This window comes from Phascolarctos cinereus, unplaced genomic scaffold (genome assembly GCF_003287225.1).
Source record: "Phascolarctos cinereus isolate Bilbo 61053 unplaced genomic scaffold, phaCin_HiC Scaffold_1;HRSCAF=81, whole genome shotgun sequence".
Taxonomy (NCBI): domain Eukaryota; kingdom Metazoa; phylum Chordata; class Mammalia; order Diprotodontia; family Phascolarctidae; genus Phascolarctos; species Phascolarctos cinereus.
Window position 1 is genome coordinate 168,581,973 of NW_027555514.1, and position 20,558 is coordinate 168,602,530.

At 38.1% G+C, this 20,558-nt stretch overlaps 1 protein-coding gene across 3 annotated transcripts in view; it reads left to right on the plus strand.

Annotated features, from left to right (window-relative positions):
- The window catches only part of SFMBT2 (Scm like with four mbt domains 2), a 302,167-nt gene that overhangs the window by 247,368 nt on the left and 34,241 nt on the right, over positions 1-20,558 (plus strand). The window lies entirely within an intron of this gene.

The following is a 20,558-nucleotide window of genomic DNA, read 5'->3' on the forward strand; positions in this document are numbered from 1 at the left end:
ACACACACACACACACACACACACACACACAGTGTTGTCTTTCATTTTTGGAAATTAAAATTCTGTAATTTGTCACCAGTGTTTACAAAAGTAGGCACAAAGACTTAGGAGCAGTTCATGTTCTTGTAAAAATATGCACATGTAAAGACTCCTTTGGTTTGAGGATGCAGTGGTTATTTACCAAACCTGTTGCTTTTCCTGACTCTGTTGGGTACTCTGATGGGTTTAGTCCCAGAGAATCCACTCCTTTCCTGATCTAGGACACCAGATTGGTCATTCCACAACTGTTTCCTGCCCTGCTCCACGAAGGCTGTGTAACTGTGCATCACTCGGGACACAGGGAACATACTATCGACAGACACTTTAGTTTTTATATCTGTCGTATCCTATCACATACCCCATTAATAGGAAAACATCTTATTCCATTGGATTCCTTTCTATTAGAAGATGACATTGCTGATAAATAACTCTTCTTAATCGTGCTTGTGTGGACTTGGGTCAGACTCAGGTACACAATAGCAAATCCTCTAATCAGTTTCTTTACCTTTTTGGAAGGATGTAACTAATTTTTGTTAAGTCAAGAAATGAATGGTTGTTCTGCTTTTAGCAAAATGCCTATAACAGATAGCCAGAGGATTGAAGTCTGCTGTTACCACAGCATGTTTTCATGTCAGTCTTGATAGGTTTTCTGAAAAACTCATCTATTTCTTCCTTCTGTCCTATTGTTCTCCCTCCACTGTTGCTCCAAGATAAGGTATTTCCTACCACTGTTTCTCCCTGTGATTCTTAGATACACTCAGATGAACATATCTTAAAATAAAATGATACTTGCTTCTCCCTACCCACCCATCCCTCAACCAGCCTTGTTCCTTCCTTTCAAAGAAGAAATGACCTGAGACTTATTTCAGACATAGGTCTCTTTCCACTGGGTGCCAGTGATATCCTTGAGTTCAAATGGGCTTACTTTTATTAGGATGCCTAATTCACTTGTCTGTTACCTATATTTTACGCATTTATGTTAGATAACTGAGGCTATATTCTTAAGGCATGGTATTGGGTGTCTGAGGTATTGTGGTGTAGTGGAAAAAAAGCAATTGACTTGTGTCAGAAAGACCTGGGTTCCAATTTCAACTCTGGCACTTACTAACTCTGACCCTGGATAAGGTACTTAAACCTCTGTTTGCCTCAGTTTCCTTATCTGTAAAATGAAAAGGTTAAACTTGATGATCTCTAAGGTTCCTTTTAGCTCAAAAGCTATGATTCTTTTTTGGATACCTTCATCTGGTCATGTCTACTACTGTTCTTTCCACATTGTAACACCTCTCCAGATATCTAACCTGGTGGCTATATGTAGGCTTTCCGTGTATTTCCCTCTTTTTACTTAAAGCCTTTTGATTTGCAAGACTCCAGACAAAATGCCTTTTTTAACCAACCCTGGTCAGTCATATTTCATCCCTGGCCCTGAGATATCATCCCTACTTTTTAGGCCCCATAATTCAGAAATCCAAATCTCATTCTTGGCCACTTTTCATTTTCTTTCATCAGCTTTTCACTTCACAAATTCTGCTTTCTGTTTTGAAGTCCTTGACTTTGATTAGAAACAGCTATGAAAACCACACAGTGCCCAGTGTCTTCTTCAAGGTTCCTACTTCTCGGGGCAGCTAGATGGCGCAGTGGATACAGCACTGGCCCTGGATTCAGGAGGATCTTAGTTCAAATCCGGCCTCAGACCCATAACACATACTAGCTGTGTGACCCTGGGCAAGTCACTTAACCCCGTTGCATAGCCAAAAGAAAAAAAAAAGGTTCCTACTTCTCAGCTTGTGGCAATATAAATTGTCTCTCCCCCCCCCCCATTAATGGAGCCAGAGGTAGGTGATTGTCATCAGGTTTGGGATGACCAGGTTTGGGAAGTTCTTAGTTGCCTCCTAGATACATGAATTAGGAGACAACAGACTGACTTCATTATTATTAATATCATATTGACAAAGGGCAGCCTCAGTAACCTCTTCTCGTCCATGAATCACCAACCCCCACTATTCTTGTCTTATTCCTTTAACTCTTCTTCTTGGGGTATTATGAGCTGCTTCTTCTATCTCCCCTCAGTTCAAGTGTTCAGTGGTCCTTTTTCTCTTTCTCCTCTGTATCCTATTTTTCTACCTTCCAGTCTTCCAACACAACTCTATTCCTTAGCCTCCTCAGATCCTTTTTATTGTTTTTGTTTCTATTTGGAATCCTTATTTCACTTTGCCCTTTTGTTCTCTAGCTCATTTTACAGCTGAGGAAACAGAGGCAAACAGGATTAAGTGACTTGCCAGGGTCACACAGCTAGTAAGTGTCCTAGGTCACATTTGAACTTGGTTCCTCCCGATTCAAGGGCTGGCACTCCATCCACTGTGCAGGTGTGGAGTTGGCTTATTTGATCTTCTAAAAATCTCTTCCAACTCTGTGATTCTTCGTTATCCTGCTTCTTTCCAGGTGAGCTTGTTTCATGCAGAGCTACATTGATTAATGGAAATTACAGATCAATATCTGGGCTTTTCTTTTGTTGTTCCCCTAAACATCAGGGTTCTGTCTTAAGCAGAGGGAAAACAATGTCCCTCTCTTCATTTGTGACAAGTATTGAACAGTGAACCTTTTGTAGTTAATTTGTTTCAGGGCACAAAAAATTAAATTTTAACACATGAAGTGGGACAGCAGCAAAATGAAACATTTTTCCCCCCTTAAAGTAATTTATCAGCGAAGGTAAATGCAAGATGTTTATGCTGTTGTATCATGCAAGCTGGCAGGCCAAGGTTCTGCCCTGCTGAGGTGGAAAGTAGATTGCGTTGCTGAGTGCTTTGCTTCAGCCTAAGCCTTAGTTGTTCTAGGTGGGAAAGCAAATGGGATATGTGATATGATGCCTTGATTAACAATATCCATGTAGTTTGCCATGGGACCCCCAACCCAGAAGAAATTAAGCTGAGCCAAAAAGATATCAGATTGTAGGCACAAGGAAGAATTTTAATAAAAATTTAAAATGAGATCTTCACTAGTTATTGCCTTCCTGAAAGTTACTGCTACTTGGTGCCCATAGGCACATCTTTGTTATGACACTGTGTGTGTGGGTGTATGTGGGTGTGTTGAAAAGGCCTGGGAAAATATGTTGAACTAATGGATTTTTCAGGGCTGTTTCTGAGTGAATTGTCTTTTCCAGTTGTTGAAATAAGATATTCAGATATCTGTCAGGTATGCCGGCCAACAGGGCAGCCTAAGGTTAAGCCCATTCTACGCTTGGATTGTCTGACTTTTATTAAGTGATTTTTTTTCTTTTTTAAAAAGTCAAAACTAGTTAGTTATTCCTAATCAGAAAGCTCATGATGTGATAGGTGACAGTGGCCAACTTTCAAAGCCAGGCCTGAGCAGTTTGCTGATGATAGAACTAGTTTTCTGCTGATGTTTACAAAGCGTGTGAGGCAGGGGAGGATTGCAAGCTCTTCAGTTCCGTAAGTGTAAGAAAAATATAAGTTATGCCAAACCAGTATTTATGCTAATGCTTTTTCCCTTAGCTTCAGTGCCTCTGTGTATATGTGCATGTGTGTGTGTTTAACATTTAACATTGAAAAGGTAATTGAAGAGAAGACAGAGCATCTCTCTTTAGGCAGTGAGTGATAGTAGAAATACGTGTTTAAAAATTTTTAGAGGTGGGTAGGGGGACAGGTGTGGAGCATTGGATTTAATATCTTTTTTTGGATGTATTGATTGGTTTGCATGATTTTTTTCTCTTCCTCTGTAAAAACAATTCTTTGTCATAATTGACATCTCTTTTGGAGGGGATGGATGCAGGAGAAATCATAGTGATGTAAAAGCACAGAACATCAATGTATCTAGGAAATTCATAATGCTAAATGACCCTCATTTCCTAGCAATCTAAAGAAGAACAGTATATATAGGAGTGGTCTTTGGGAAGGTAAAGCCTAGAGTAAGAGAGGAGACTTGACTTAATTATGTTATTAAATGCCTACTGTGTGTTAGGCTCTGGGCACACAGATTCAAAAAAAGAAACAATCTTGATGTAAAGGATTGTGTATTATAATAGAGGAGATTGTAAGCAAGTATATAAATACATTCAATAAAATTATCAAGTGAATATAGTAATTTGGGAAGGCTGTTTGGTAAAGCTTTGATGCCAGTATAACAGAAGGATAGGAATCAGTGAAGTCAAGGATGGATTAGAACAAGAGAGCCTTTTGAGGGAAGGACCAGCCAGGCGGCTATTGCAGTAGTCCAGGTTTGAAGTGATGAGGGCTCGCATCAGGTTTATCAGAAGAAAGGGGAGAATGTTTCAACAGCAGGACTTGGTTAGGATTTGTGGGGTGAATGAGAGTCAGGAGTCAAAGATGATACCTAGGTTAACAAGACTGGTGATTGAGAAGATGGTGGTGCACTCAATTGTAATAGGGAACTTTGGAAAAGAGGAAGGTTTTTGGGGAAAGATCATGAATTCAGTTTTGGGCATAGTAAATTTAAGATGCCTATGGAATATCCAGTTTGAGATGTTCAAAAGGCAAGTTGATAGCATAGGACTGATATAGCTCAAGAGAGAGACTAGGACTGGGGATGTATAGATTTTGGAATCATCAGGAACTGAGATCATACATACATAGGGAAAAGGCCTGGAAAAAAGCCTTGGATGAAACCCATTCTCAGTGGGTATGTCTTGTGACATGGATTAAAATCCAGCCAAAGAGTTTGAAAGGCAGAAAGGAATCACATACATGGCAAGAGGACCAGGAAAGAGCAGTGTCATGAAAACCTGGAGAGGAGACACTACCTACGAAGGGAAGGAAATCAACAGTATCAGATACTGCTGAAGAGGTCAGCAAGGATCAAGAGTGAGAAAGCCATTAGATTTAACTACTAAAGAAGTCATTGGTAACGTCCAAGAGAGCAGTTTCATTTGAAAGATGAGGTTGGAAGCCAGACTGTATTATTTTTCTGCAAAGTGAGAGGAGAGGAAGCAGAGACACTGATTATAGATGGTTTAGATGAGAAAGAACAAAGATGTAGGATGATAGGAGTAAGGTCTGACCAAGTCAGTGCTTTTTGACAATAAGGGAGATGTGGGAGTGATTTGGGGAAGCATAGAAGGTGAGTCTAGAAGGAGCAATCAATACAGAATATGAAAGAAAGTATAGGCAGGGAAGAGGGAAGCAGTGTCATCAAGATTTAGCCATGTCTCAGTCCCAGAAGATGATGGAAGGAGTGAGAAAGGATGAGGCTTATCTCTATTACTGCCTGGTCAAGGAATGCAAAATTATAGACATAACCAGTTCAACCTCCGTGGACATTGAAGAGATGGGGGAAATAAATATGAGAGAGAGAGAGAGAGAGAGAGAGAGAGAGAGAGGAGAGAGAGAGAGAGAGAGAGAGAGAGAGAGAGAGAGAGAGAGAATGTGAATGTGAATGTAATCATTCAGGCGAGAGCTGGGGCCAGGTGCTGCAAGATGTAATATTGCACAAGCGGGTGAAATCATTGCTATGACAAGGAGATGCTAATAACCATTAGAATGGTTCTGAAGGCAGTGCAGCTTTCTCGGTATGCATGCTGCCCACACTCGTGCAGTGAGGTTCAGTTTGATGCTGTAGCTTTGTGTGTGTGTGTGTGTTGGAGAGCAGGGGAGGGTTAAAGCTCATAAAAGGAGAAACTTGAGGTGCGAGGACTCCTGAGTCAGCGCCATTAGCCTAAACTGAGCCATTGCATCCTCTTCCTTCCCCTTCAGCATCTCCATTACTTTGAAAGGGCTATGGGCACTATTTCCCACCTGTATCCCTTATATTAGGTCTAGATCTAAACATGATCTCTACTCCCTCTACTCAGTAAATTCTCTGTTGCCTCCAGGATAAAAGAGAAATTCACACGTTTAGCTTTTTAAGCTCTTTGTAATCTGATCCCAATTAATTTCCCAGCCTCATTGAATAAGCCCCCTCCCACATGCTGGGATTTACCTAAATGGGCTTTCTCTCTATTCCTCCCACACAAAGGTTCAGCTTTGGCGTGGTGCTAGGAATACACTCCTTCCTTACCTCTTCCTTTAAGATGCAAGTCAAGCCTTATCTTCTACATGAAGCCTTTCCTGATTTAGTACCCTTTTCTATGCCCTCTCTCCCCCAACTAAATTGCATTTAAACACTTTGTATTTATTCTCTTTATTTTAATCTGTATATACTTGTATATTTACTTATCACCCCCCTTGTGAGCATGTAAACTCCTTAAAACAAAGTGTTTGTTCTTCATATTTGATTACCTAATACAGTGCTTGGCACACAGTATGCACTTAATATGTGCTTGTTGGTTAATTGATTTACTTGCAACCCTAAGTGGCAGTTTTGGAAGGCAAGGTGTGCTACAATAAATCATCTGGATTGTGGGAGACATTAGAAGCCAGAGTTTCAGTGATATCTTATCTGCAGTAGGTCCTGGCATTACAACTGTACATAATAGAATAAAAATGCCTCCTTCCTAAGTACAGCCTTTCTTGAGCAACCTTTCAGCCCATTACCAACCTGACTCTTAGGATTTGTTAGAGATCACAATCCATCATCACAGTTCTTCTCTCCAGCTTTCGTGGGATAATAGAATATTAGCAAGTCTGCAAAACGTTGCCCTCTAGTAATTATCTCTGGATTTGAGATGGTTCCAATAAGTATGACAAATATAAGCCAGTCAAGTGGATTATGATTTCCAACAACACAGCAGGGGATTGAAATATTGCCCATCCACACCATCTGAAATGGAAAGAGAGGGGGCAGACATGCTGTCACTGAGGATTCTGGGCCTATTGCTACCCTTCTTTGCTTCACTGACATGTGAAATAGGTTTGAGCTGGAGGCTCCAGTGAAATCTCAACTTGTTACACTGCATTGAAGCTTTATTTGGTGTTCATGCCCTAGAATTCTGTATTGAATGGAGGGCCTGCTAACCTCCTGCCTTTGTTGTTCTTCAGGTTAGGGGCTTCTTTGTCATTGGTATTGTTTTCTATACACAGGAATCCACATTCCTGCCCCCAAAATGGTTTAATGAGCAGAAGTAGATAGATCTTCCTCCTTGAATAATTGACTTGTTCTTAACTTCTGGGTCAGTAGGATATTTTATCCAGATTAAGTTTTCCCTACCTTCATCATACTTTTTTATTTATCAGCCAGGAGCCTTGCTACATCCTGTGAAGCCCTGCTTCTTTGCATACTTGGTGGTTTTTACTGGCTTCCTTTCATAATGATTTTTAGAGAAGAATTAGCAAGTTTTGATGAACAAAGAATGCAAGAGGGAAAAGGACATCTTAAATAACTGGTGCAGTTTATATGTGAATGTATAGAGCATGCTAATTTAGAAGACTTGCAATTAACTAATTTTGATGCAAATCTTGATTTGGTGTATGACTAGTGAAGTCCCACCACCGGTTACTCTCCTTATCCTAGTGTTACTTAATCACTGCTGAGGTAGGAATCACCTCCTTTCAACTCTACCCTCATAATCTTTCGCCCCTGTTCTCCTTAACTCTACCCTTCCCTTGTCATACTTTTCTTTTCTCCCTGGGCCCTCTGGAATTCCATGATGAACAGACATCCTGTTATTCTGGGCCTCTTCCTTTTATACTCCAATCTATTTGCCCTTGCAGACACCTGGCTTTTCCCAGATGATGCTGAAGTCTTAGTTGTTTTCTCTAGCACTGGCTATATATACCTTCTCTATAGTACGTTTGTTTTTGCTCATGATGTTTGCTTATTTCCTGGCCTTTAAAAAGATTAAGCTCTCCTGCTGGGGAGCAGGGGGCACTGATCCAAGCTTCTTGTGTTGGTGGGAGCCCAGGGCCTAGTCACTGGCTTTGTGTGCTGGGGCCTCCAGTGCTGGCAGTTGGAGCCTATAGGGTTCTGGCAGCTTACCTGGTGATGGGCTGGAATCAGCAACACTGGAGCTCTAGGGGTAGGAGTGGGTGGTCTGGCCCCTGGAGGTTGCCTGCTCACTTGGGCCTTTCCTTCCTTTCTGCCTCTTCAGCTCCTTTCAGGTGGATGTTTCACTGTTTCAAGATGTTTCTCCACCTGGGGCTTTCCCCCTTCGAGCTGTACTACCTAGAGTTTCCTGAGGCACTGGGAAACTTGGCTGCCATAGAACAACGTGGCATGTGGTGGTTTTCTGAACCTGTTTCCATGGGTTCCCCCCTGTACTGAGGCACTCAAGTTGAGGCACAACTTGGTGTTGGTGCTTGCCTGCTCCACCACTTGGGGTTCAGGATCTCCCCCAGGTATGCTGAGGTAGGGCTTTCCACTAGCTTGCTGGGACACCTCCCATTTTATACTGCTGTCCCTCCCCCAGGGCAAGAGGGACCTTTCCCATTAATCCCTCTTAACATTTTCTTACCCTTTGTACCTCACCATGCTTAAACCTATTCCTCACCTGTGGGCCCCAGTTCCTCAACCTTTCATTCCTTTCTCAGGTGATTACCCCTGCTCCAACTGCACCTCCATTCTTTCCAAATCTCATCCTTTTAATTAACCAGTTCAATTCCATAACATCACCTACTCTTGAATCCTTTGACTTCATGTCCTTTTGTCATGCTCATCCTTTGCCAAACCCCAAGTTTGGATCACTCCCATCATAGCCTTCTTCTGCTCCTACTCATGGGCTGCTCATGCGAACAGGCTGACCTAGGACACTTCACGTTTATGTTGCCTGATCTCTACAAGGCAGTCCTTTTATTCCTCTTTAATTGATTCCCTTCCTTGCTACAGAAACATCTAAACCTCTTCTCAAGCCTCCTACAATTCCCCCTCCTACCCGCCCCTTCAGCTAAGGTCCTTCCTTCTTATCTCACTGAGAAAATTGTACCCATTAGCTAGAATTCGTTATTCCCTCTTCTTCACATCAAAGCCCTTTGCCATGACTCATCACTCTCTAGGCTTTTCCTCTAGCTTCTTAAATGAAGTGCCTTGCCAAGGCCAACTCCTCATGTGAGCTTGCTTTATCTTCTTGTGCTTTCCATTTTATCCTTGAGATTAACAGCCTTAGTCATCTTCAACCTCTCCCTTTCCACTGGTTCCTTCTCTCCTATCTTCAAACATTCTCAAGTTGTTCTTGTCCCTCGGCCTTCACTATACTTTACTGTGACTTCAAGCTTTTATTCTATACTTCTTGTCCTTTTCTCAATCCAACTCCTGAAAAAACTGTCTGCACTCACTGCTTCTACTTCATCTTCTCTTACTTATCCCTCAACCCCTTTGCAGTCTGGTTTCTCACCTTGTCCCTTAACTGAAACTGTTCTCTCTCTAAATTTACCAAAGATCCCTTTTTTAAAAATATGAATTTATTTTGATTTATCAACAATCATTTCCATAAGCTTTTGAGTTTTAAATTTTTCTCCCCTCCCTTCTCACCTCCTTCCCCAAAATGGCATGCAGTCGTGTATAGGCTCTATGTGTACATTCCTACTAAACATATTTTGACATTAGTCATGTTGTAAGGAAGAATTAGAACCAATAGAAGGAAAGAAAGAGGAAACAAAACAAAACAGAAGAAAAAAATAGCAAATAGTATGCTTCAGTCTGCATTCAGACTCCATAGTTCTTTCTTTGGATGTGGGTAGCATTTTCCATCATGAGACTTTTTGGAGATTTCTTAGATCCTTGCATTGCTGAGAAAAGCTAAGTCTGTCAGAGTTAGTCATCGTACTACGTGGCTGTTACTGTGTACAGCGTTCTGGCACTGCTCACTTCACTCAGCACCAGTCTATACAAGTCAAAGATCTCTTAGTGGTCACATGTGATCATCTTTTTTGTCTTCATCCTTCTCGTCCTATCAGCTTTATTTGTTACTGTGACGATCTTCTCCTGCTTACTTTTCTCTCTTGAGTTTTTGAGGCCTGCCTATCTTACCATTCCTCCTCAAGATTCCTTTGCTAGGGCATCATTCATATCATACTCTTCCCTACTCTGGTATTTCCCAAGGTTTCCTCTTGGTTTTCTTCTCTCTCTACACTTTCTTAGTTATCATAACCACCCACCTCTGTGCAGATGACTCATAGATTTATATATTCTACCCTCGTCTGTCTCTTCACCTTCAGTCTCACATCTCCAATGACCTGTTTCCAAGTGGATATGTGGCAGGCATCTCAAACTAGCAAGGATTTTTGTTTGTTTTTTGTACCCCTAGCAGGCATGTAATAAATGCTTGGTAATGAAGAGATTCATTTGTACCAGGTACAAACACCATGAAGGATCAGAGTAAAAAGAGATCATTTCAGATTGCTGGGATCAGGACAGGTCTTCATAAATAGGTTCCTTAACAATATGGTACTTGAAGGATGGATGGGATTTTGGCTAGGAGAGATAAATTATAAAATTTAGCTAATAACCATTCTCAAAAATCAAGTAAAGAGTTTCAAGCTGCCACTCCACAAAGAGAAACATCCCAAAACATACAAATTGTAACAGATTTGATATTTTTTAAATGTTAATAGCAAGCCTGTCATCGCATTAGGTACTGATATAACTGTTCACTGAATTTTCACAGAGCAAGGGAATCTTCCAGTTTAAAAAAAAAAAGTGAACAAAGTCACTCTTCAAAGTCAAATTGATCTCTTACTTTATCACTTAGTTTTCTCATCTGTCCTTATATCTCATACCTCTTCTTGACTTCATTTGGTAATTGTGTATTCACTAAGGAGGAGACCACGGTCATCTAGTACATTTTACTCTGTTCTCTTCCCAAGAGAAACATTTTTTCAAGCCTTGTCAGTTTTCCCCAGTGCTGATCTGTATATAAATGAGATTAAAAGATAATGTCATTGGAACAAGACTTTGCTAATATGATAATAGAATCCTGCTTGGGGTGTGAAAGGAAATAAATAGCTTTTCAAAGTAGAGGTAGTTCTGTTCAAATGCCTTTCAGATGATGTATTTTCAAAGGAAACCTTTTTGAGACTCTCAGTACGCAGTTTGAACTAAGTTACCAAAATAAAAACTGTGATTTTGGAACTCTGTCAGAATGAACTTGCTGAACTTCTGAAGCATTTTAAATATAATGCTGCCCAATGAAACTTCCATAAACACACACATAAAAATGCCATTTGCTGTAGGCTCCCCCATTTATGAAGAAATTGGTAATTAAACCAGGACAGGGTTGGGGAGCTTCTAGGAACTCGTACTTAACGTTCCTTTTTTTGACAAAATAGGACGTACAAACCAAATGAAATCTGGTTGATTTTGGTAGGAATGTGAAGAGAAGAAAGCTTTTGCTGTGCTTGATTTCTAGGCAATGTTCAATTGCCATAATTAGGAGCCCTTAGCTGACAGAGAAACAGAAAGGACCCTGACAGAAACCTAGACAGAGGTGACTGAATGCTGGCTCCCTAGTTAACGCTTTCCTTCCAGACACCTCAGAAGAGAGAACCCTCAGTGGATCACTTGATTTAAAAAAAAATTAAACTAATTGAACCTCTTTAAATTTACTTGAAGTGAAAAGATTTCAAGACCCAGAAGCCTTGATTCATTACTCTACTAAGTGAACTAGAATCACCTTGTAAAAATCATATTTGTTAAGAGTTGAGATTTTCTGTGTGTGTATATATATCTGTGTGTGTGTGTGTGTGTGTGTGTGTGTGTGTGTGTGTGTATTTTTTTAGCTTGTAGTACAGTAGCTGGCACATAGGTGCTTAATAAATGGTTATTGACAGAATGATTTGAAGTAAGAAATGTTTTTGTATTCTTGATCTTTTATGGAAGAAATATTCCTCCATAATAAGATATTTGAAAAAATAATTGGTTATTAAAAATACCTAAATTATATTTGATGTTGTGAAAGTAAAAGTTCCAGTGTTGCTTATTAGAAAGCTTTATAAGGTCCTGTAATAATTACCAACAAAATTAAAATTTAGTTCAATTTGTATAATGTTTAGGACAGGTGGGCATTGGGCAGAAGCAGGCGATAATCTTGAGTTAGTCATGTTGCATTTAAAAATTTTGTTTCATAATACTCAAAATTGATTTAGCCTTTTAAAGTGATTTCTAGAGGGTAGTCATTTTTAAATATTTCAGTTAAATATGAAGGTAACATGATAAAATTTAGGGCCAAATTTGATTCCTTGTAAAATATGGAAGAGTGAGTATGAGTGAAAAAGGATTGAGTTAATCCTCACTGGTCTCATTCGATGGTGATGATGATGATAGTAATGATATAAATATAACACTTGAAGTTTGTAAATCACCTTGTAGAGGTAGGTATAGCAGATAGTATCCCCATTTTATAGATAAGGAAACTGAGGCTGAGAAGAGTTAAGAGACTTGCCCATGGGTGCGTAGGAGTTGTGCCTATGTCTTTCTGATTCCACATTCAATACTTGTCCATTATGCCTCTCTTTGGGGTATTATTTTTTTAAATAACTAAATATGTCTTAATAAAAAGGTTAATCTTTAATGTCTTGATATGATTTAAGAATTCTTAACTAATCTTTATAAGGAGCAAAAAAATCTAGTTCTAGTTAGAGTAATTGTAGTCAATATTTCTTGAATTCCTACTACGTACCTAGTACTCTGTAAAACAACAATAGAAGTGGAAGATGCAATCTCTGACCTGGAGATGTTTATTATTGCTTTTTTTCCAGAAAAAAAATCCAGCATTGTTAGGGAAAATAGTAATATGATTGATGTAATTTGTAAGTTAGGAAAATAGGTTACAAAATAATAAAATCCAGTGACGTTTACTACTTTTAGTAAATACATTGAGAATTACTGCTTCTAGGCAAAATTTTGTATCTCTTAGTGTGTGTGTGTGTGGGGAGGGGGGCAGGGTGGAATGTCTTACATCCTCTTTCAGGGATTCTTTGAAGGCCTGTAGCATCCAGAGACCACTGGCCCAGGGTATTGGATTACCAGAAAAGGAAGATGTAGGATAACTACCATCACACTGTACAAGACAAGTTAGAGAATAGCCTGAAGCCAAGGGAATGTGATGAAGTGGTAGGTTATAGGAGAAAGTGGGACATTGACATTTCAAAATTTGGATGTGGTCAGGGCAGAGAAATTTAAAAGGGAATGATAATACTACTTGGATTGAAATCACTTTGTGCAAGGGAAAGTAGGAAGTACTGCATTTTAATGGAGTCATTCAAAAGGAAAGATCATTTATAATCAATATATAAAATAGCTAGAAAGCATTGTGAGCACAGACCTCAGTATGAGATACTTAGTGGCTAAATTATACCCAACCATTTGACCTAATGTTTATAATAAATATTTCAAAAGGGTTTGCCCATTCTTATATTGTTATATATGCGGGTAGGGGCAGGGTGGAGTAAGGTGAATTTAAGTAAGTATATATTCCAAGAACCTTATTATAGAAACAAAAATGCAACACAATGTATATTAGAGGAACTATGAAAAATACCTTTAGATTCAGTTATGAGGATATATAGTAATGCACATATATAATCTAAATACAAATAATTTGCTATATAATGATAGGTCTGCAAGATGTGAATTCACCTTATTAATTTATTCATTATTTTTAAAAATCAGTTAACTTGCGAATTTATAGTGATTAAGGCCTTTTGAACCAAATCACATTCCCATATAACATATGTAAATGAGATTCAAATAAGTAGATAATACATAAATCATATTCATTAGGATGTTAATGAAGTGTCTGATAATATGTATCTTACAGATAGGTGGGATAGTCTGAACTGAATTTTTGGTGTTTTTAAAATGAAAAGGATCTAGCTTTCTCACACGTAAATGGATACCACCACTGCTACTTCTGTAGGTGGAGAGAGGGATGGAGTCCTTAAAAAAAGACTCCAATAACAAATAGACACACTGAAAAGAAGAGAAACAGCTGAAGCATTCATACCCATTCTACTATTTTTTGAATGATCAAAGCAAGGTCTTCTTGCAGCTAAAAATATTATAAATCAGATGTTCTTAAAATTTTGTGTCATGGACCCCTTTCACAGAATAATATATTTTAAGTGTGTAAAATAAAATACATAGGAATGCAAAGGAAGCCAGTTATATTGAAAGATAGTCATCAAAATATATATTTTTAAAAACAAGTTCATGGACATGAGGTTAAGATGCCCTACTTCTGAGCAAATAAGTCACCTGAAGTACTGGCAACAGTGGGAATGAAGTTAAAAACAAGACAAGATATCCTAAGGACATATTCAAAAGGATACTTCAATGAAATCAAGCAGCAGTATGCTATACTTTGAAAAAAAATGGGACCAAATTAAAAATAAAAACAAACCTCAAAGGAATTTTGTTTTTGATCATGCAATTAAGTGGAAATTGAAAGTTAGGAAAAGAATAGCAGTAAATAATGAAAAAGTGAGAAGGTATAGGTGCCCTAGTGCATAGAGTGCTGGATTTGGATTCAGGAAAACCTGAGTACAAACCCTGCCAAAGACACACACTAGCTTTGAGACCCTGAGTAAGTCTGTCTGTCTTTTTCTCTTCAAATGAGATAATATATACAAAGTGCTGTGTAAATGTTAGCTGTTACTATTTTATTGTTATTAGTATGAATTGTATGATAGAAAATCCTTACAATTCATACAGGCAACTAATAGACTTATTACAATGGAAAACTGAATTGTACATAATGAAGAACAGATAGAAAATATGGGCTCAAAAATTATTATTCGTTATTATTCAAGTTTAGCTATATACATCAACCCAAGCAAAATACCTAGAAGTGAGATCATGATAAAATAATAACAAGATTACTGATGTCTTATAGAATTGGGGGAAGGAGGGAAGGGTCTAAATATTATATTTCAGGAAATCATTCAAGAAAATTTCCCAGAATTAAATAGAATGCACAGGACCCCAATAAGGAGGAGTCCAAGATTTAAAATACACACCATGCACACACATACACATACACATTAAACTTCAGTGCTACATCAGTAAAGAAAAATAATTCAATCTCCCAGGACAGAAATAATTTACTTTTACATCACAGTGGTTTTTTCATAGAAGACCAAAGAAAGACTGAAAAAAATTGGAGCACAGAATTTACAAAATTAAGAAACATGGACTACATACACAGACTTAACTACTCAACAAATTCAGCAGCTTTATAACAATGGGAGATGGATATTTGGGAAGCATAGAGACTGAAAAAATTTATATAAAAAGCTTAACTGCTACAAGGAAGTCCCAGAGCAACAAACAAGCTTCCCAGACTGAAATATAAGTAATTAAACAGCTAAGGTAAAATCATTGCTGACAAAATGTGAAAATACTCAGAGCACTAAACTGGTTAAATCACTAGGTCTTCAAAGGAGTGTCAGAGAAACAGTCTGGGAGGAAGAAACCCAAAGAAGGCAGGCTACTTCCAAGGGAAACTGCTATCTTTAATGAAGGTGAAGTCCACGTTAAAGTTATTGAGAGAAGCGGGGGAGCTTCCTTAAGGGCAGTTTTGTTAAGTGTGAATTAATAATAGAAATAATGAGAATAACAAAGATTGTATTCTTTTTCAAGAGACTAACTGGAGTCTATTTACTAACAATTGTAACATTAAATTATTTAGTAAATGTGCATTGTACATATGCATCACTCAGACTATTCATCTGTTTGTTATGTGACAGGTCTACCTTCTTTTCCAACTGTACAGTTCCTTGATGATATCATTTTCGTCTTTCTTTGTATGTATCCAAATGTTATCTCTTTTTCTTTATATCTCTTTTTTCCTTACTTAGGTGGTGAGCCCAGGCCCCCAGGTTCACAACCTAGGTGTCTTCCTTAGTTCATATTCCCCATATCTAATCTGTTTCCAAGTTCTGTCAATGCTACCTTTACAACATCTCTTATATATGCTCCCTTTCTCTCCACTGACCTTGACCCCTCCCTAACCCATGCCTTATTCTTGACTCTTGAAGTAATCTTCTGGTTGTTTTCCCTGCCTCTAGTCCTTCTACACTTCCATTCTTCCACTCAGCTCTCATAGTGATCTTCCCAAAGTATAGGTCTACGACCCTATCATTGTCACCACCACCATCCCCTTGGCCCTCTTTAGTAAACTCCACTGGCTCCTTAGTACCTCCAGGATCAAATATAAAAATCCTCTGTTTGGCTTTTCAAGCTTTTCATAACCTGTACCCTTCTTGTCTTTCCAGTCCTACATCTTGTTCTAATTCACGTGCTCTGCTGCTTCCCATAGATTGGCCTCTTTGCTGTTGTTCAAACAAGACATTTTATCTCCGGGACTCTACATTTACTCTACATTTTTGATAGTTGTCCCCCTGCCTGGGATGCCTTCCCTCATCTCAGCCTCCTGGCTTTCTTCATGTCTTAACTAAAATCCTGCCTTCCATAAAGAGCCTTTTCCTATCCCCTTTAATGCTAGTTCATTTTGTATTTGAATGTAATTATTTGCATATTGTCTTCTCCCATTTGGTTATGATTTCTTCAGGCTAGGAACTGTGTTTACCTTTCTGGCACATAGTAGGTGTTTAATAAATGCTTCTTGTTGACATCAAGTCATTCATCTTTTTGCAACTTTCACTTTTCTATTTTCTGTGAAAGTCACAGAGTAGTGAAAATCAGAACCCAATAATATGTTGCTTTAAAAAAAAAAAACAGTGTTTAGTCCAGAATGATCTAAGTAGCTTTTAAGTGAAAAGCTGGTCTAAATTTTTTCATGCTATTGCCAAGTCATGAAAAGTGGGAGAGGCACTAGTATTAGACAAAATTGAATTCAAACCAGAAAATATTACATCAGATGAAGGATATGATAGCATGCCAGAAGGTTCTAAGTGGAATAAAAGTATATCTGTTTTAAATGTATGTAAATAGTGATTCACTTTACCCATTTATATTATAACCTTTATGGAAGTGTAACCATTGCTCCACCAGTTATACCAATCATGCACCTTTCCATTGCCCCTCGGGTCACTTAAACTTTTTGTTGCTTCAGAGATCATAGTTTTCCATGATTCTGAGCCATATAGCATCATCACTGGGTGACAATGACTGTGAAAAAATTAAAATATATTAAAGTTGCTTTTGTTATGTTAAGGATCATCTTAAACAATGGAAATTGCAGTGTGTGTAATTTCCCAAATTCTATTTAGACCATTTGCTTTTTCTTACTGCATTCTGGGCCCATCTCATTGCTTATCAGCCATGACTGTTCAGAGTAGCATAGAATCTCAGAATTAAAATGGATCTCAGGAACATCTATACGTGAATAAGAATCCCCTCTATGGCATACTCAGCAAGTGGTAATTCAGCCTTTTCTTCAAGATCTCCATGGAGGGGAATTCCACCTGAGGCAGCCTATTTTATTTTTTAATAGCTCTAATTGTTGGGAAGTTTTTCCTTCACTTCAAATCTTAATTTGCCACTTGTAATTTCCACCCATTTTTCCTAGTTCTGTCCTCTGGGGACAAGCTTGTTTTTATGTGACAGCTCTTCCAATACCAGAAGATAGCCATCATGTCCTCAAGGTTTCTCTTCTTCTGGATAAATATCTTCAGTTTCTTCAATTGTTAGTCATACTGTATGATCAATTAGAGATCCTTTACAAAGAGATTTGTCCTCTTCTGTATGTTCCCCAATTTATTAATATCCTTGCTAATATACGGTACCTAACCTGGATACAGTAACACAGATGTGATCTGATCAGGGAAAAATACATGCACTAACAGGCTTCTTCCATGGGCTGCAATTTAGGTAATAAAGCATCCTTCACTGACTTGGTTTTTATTGTGTACCTTGGTAGGGTAGATCAGTCTCTTTTGCATAGGTATAAACTTCAGTGAGAACACACTATGGTATTTTTATCAAGTTTTATTGTTATTCTTTTTTTACATCACAGACATTTCTCAGGAAAAATTCTCTTCCTCTTTGTAGTGAATCCTTCATTGTAACAAAGGGGAAAAAATGAGAAAAACACCTAATACAGTGATTGCATCTGATAATTTGTAAAACGTTTTGTCCCAGTAGACTCTGACATCTTTCCTATAGGAACGAGATCATCTATTCTCTGGGTCCATGATTGGTCTCTCAGGTCACCTTCCTTTTAGAGATGTTTTCATTTACCCTTTTGTTGTCCTTACATTGTTCTTCAGTTTCTACTTAGTTCACCCTGCATCGCTTCATATAAATCTTCCTGTGTTTCTCTGGTTTTTCATATTTGTCAGTCCTTACTCTTTAATCATATTCCATTATATTTCTGTGCCACAATTTATTATTATTCAGTTGGTGGACACCCATTTTGTTCTTCTTTATCGCCACCAAAGAGTTCTGCTATTAATATTTTGGTGGCCCTGTAGCATTTTGGGTATAATACAATCAACTTAATGTCATCTTCAAATAGGATCCTGGAGGGCCCACCATCTTTGCAGGGGTTCTTAATGTTTGTTTGGGTTTTTTTCTGTCTTGGACCACTTGGACAGTCTGATGAAGCTTCTGGACTCCTCAGAAAAAAAATCTTTTTAAAATTAATAATTAAAGAAAATGCTAAATGTTAATTAGACACTAGTGAAAATAAAGATGTAAGTGTCCCATCCCTGCCATCAAAGTTCATGGACACTGTGAAATCTGTTGGTAGACCCCATGGTGTTCTATAGATCTTTATGAAATTGATATAGATGGAATCTCTCACTTGTATATACTGTGTGCAGGACATTCTTTATGATAGTGGTAAGTACCTTTGGTGACTGTAGGTCTCCTTGTTTTATGCCTCCATTAATAATTGATTACCAGAAGTTAGTTGAACAAAAGTTCTCTGTGATTACATGTATTAAAGAATCTTAAAAGATCTTAATATGTGCATGGGAGACACCCTTTTAGCACAGAACCTTTAAGGATGCGTTTTGATTTATGTCTCCAATATCTAGTTGTTTCTTGGTAATAAAAAAATAACAATAACTAGCCTTTATATAGCACTTTAAGATTTGCATAAGATATGTTAAGATCTTATTTGATCTTCACAAGAACCTCGTGAGGGAGGTGCTGTTATTATCCAAATTTTATTGTTGGGGAGACTGAGGCAGATAGATTAAATGACTCAACCAGAATCATGTAAATAGTAAGTTTCTGAGGCAGTATTTGAACTCAGTTCTTCTTAAGACCTTGTTCAACATTGTATCTAACGAAAGCACCTTGTATTGTCTACCCTTTTCATTTTTTTTTGTTCCTGTGAAAATGTGTCCGCAAAAGCTTGCTTGTTTGTTTCTCTTGTTTTCTTTGACTCTGGCATGTAGACAGCTCTTATAAAGATTTTATAAAATTAAGGAAGTAGACATTTGTGTTTCTTCATTATCTTCAAAATTGTCTTATTTTTTTAAGCGATAATGTCATTTGTGACTTCTGAGGTGCCAGAGTCCAACTGTGGTGCTCCCATTGTAATTAATGTTGACCCTAGATTGCTATAGAAACGGCCAGTCTGTATGTCTTTTGTCTCTTTGTTGCCCTCTTTCCATTTCCATCTATAAGTTTTCTTAGGATGATCTGATTTAGTTTGAGCTGATGGTAAGCTTTATACAGATACTTCCCTTCTCATTCCCCTGCTACTTTTGGCTGACTGATGAAGTGATGGTACTTGCCATCTTTTGCATCCTCTTAATTGTTCTATAAAGAAGCTTATATTCTAAACCAGTGGTGTCAAATGAGAATAGAAATGGAAAAGAAATGGATGGCTGTGGGCTTCCTAGTGACTTAGAAAACCACAAATTAACATTATTTATGCTGTATTGTATTTTTATCTTATTAAACATATCCCAGTTAAGTTTTAATTTGGTTCCAGTTGCACTGTGGAGTTTTGTGAGCTGCTTGCTACTAGTTGCTCTGCTCTAAACCCTGTTGACTTTTGCTGCCTGCCATGTCCATGTGCTTGGCCAGGAAACCAGTGGAAAACTGACTGAGATAATTTCCCAGCTCTAGTCTCCTTGTGGTAGTGACTACTTTGTGATGATTTAGCTTTGCTTTAAGAGGGGCAGCTAGGTGGTGTACAGTGTTGGGCCTGAAACCAGGAAGACTAACCTTCCTGAGTTCAAATCCTGCATAAGTCATTTAACCTGTTTTCCTCATTTCCTCCTCTGTAAAAATTGAGCTGGAGAAGAAAATGGCAAACCACTCCAGTGTCTTTGCCAAGGAAACCCCAAATGGAGTCATGAAGAATTTGACACGACTTAACAACATCAAATTTAGTTTAAAATATTTACAATCAGAATCAATGTTGTGATCCCTTTTTCCAGAGATTTAACAGCTTGTTTAAACAGGTTGTATTGGAGGTGTGGCATTGAGTATCTTTTTTCTCTAGCTTTTCTTCTAATTTGCCTCCTTGTAAAAACTTCCCACACTACTTTGATACATTTTTGACTAAAAACATTCTTATCATTAGCTTCTATAAAACAGCAATGAATTTTTGTATTGAAACCATTTTTCAAGGCTAAAAATTAAAACACAGCATGTACTTGGCATAGGGACCAAGTATTTATGAGAATAGCTTTGCTAAAGGGTACATAAAGTTACAGCTGAGCTACGTCAGAGTCTAATTCCATTTATATTATTGTATT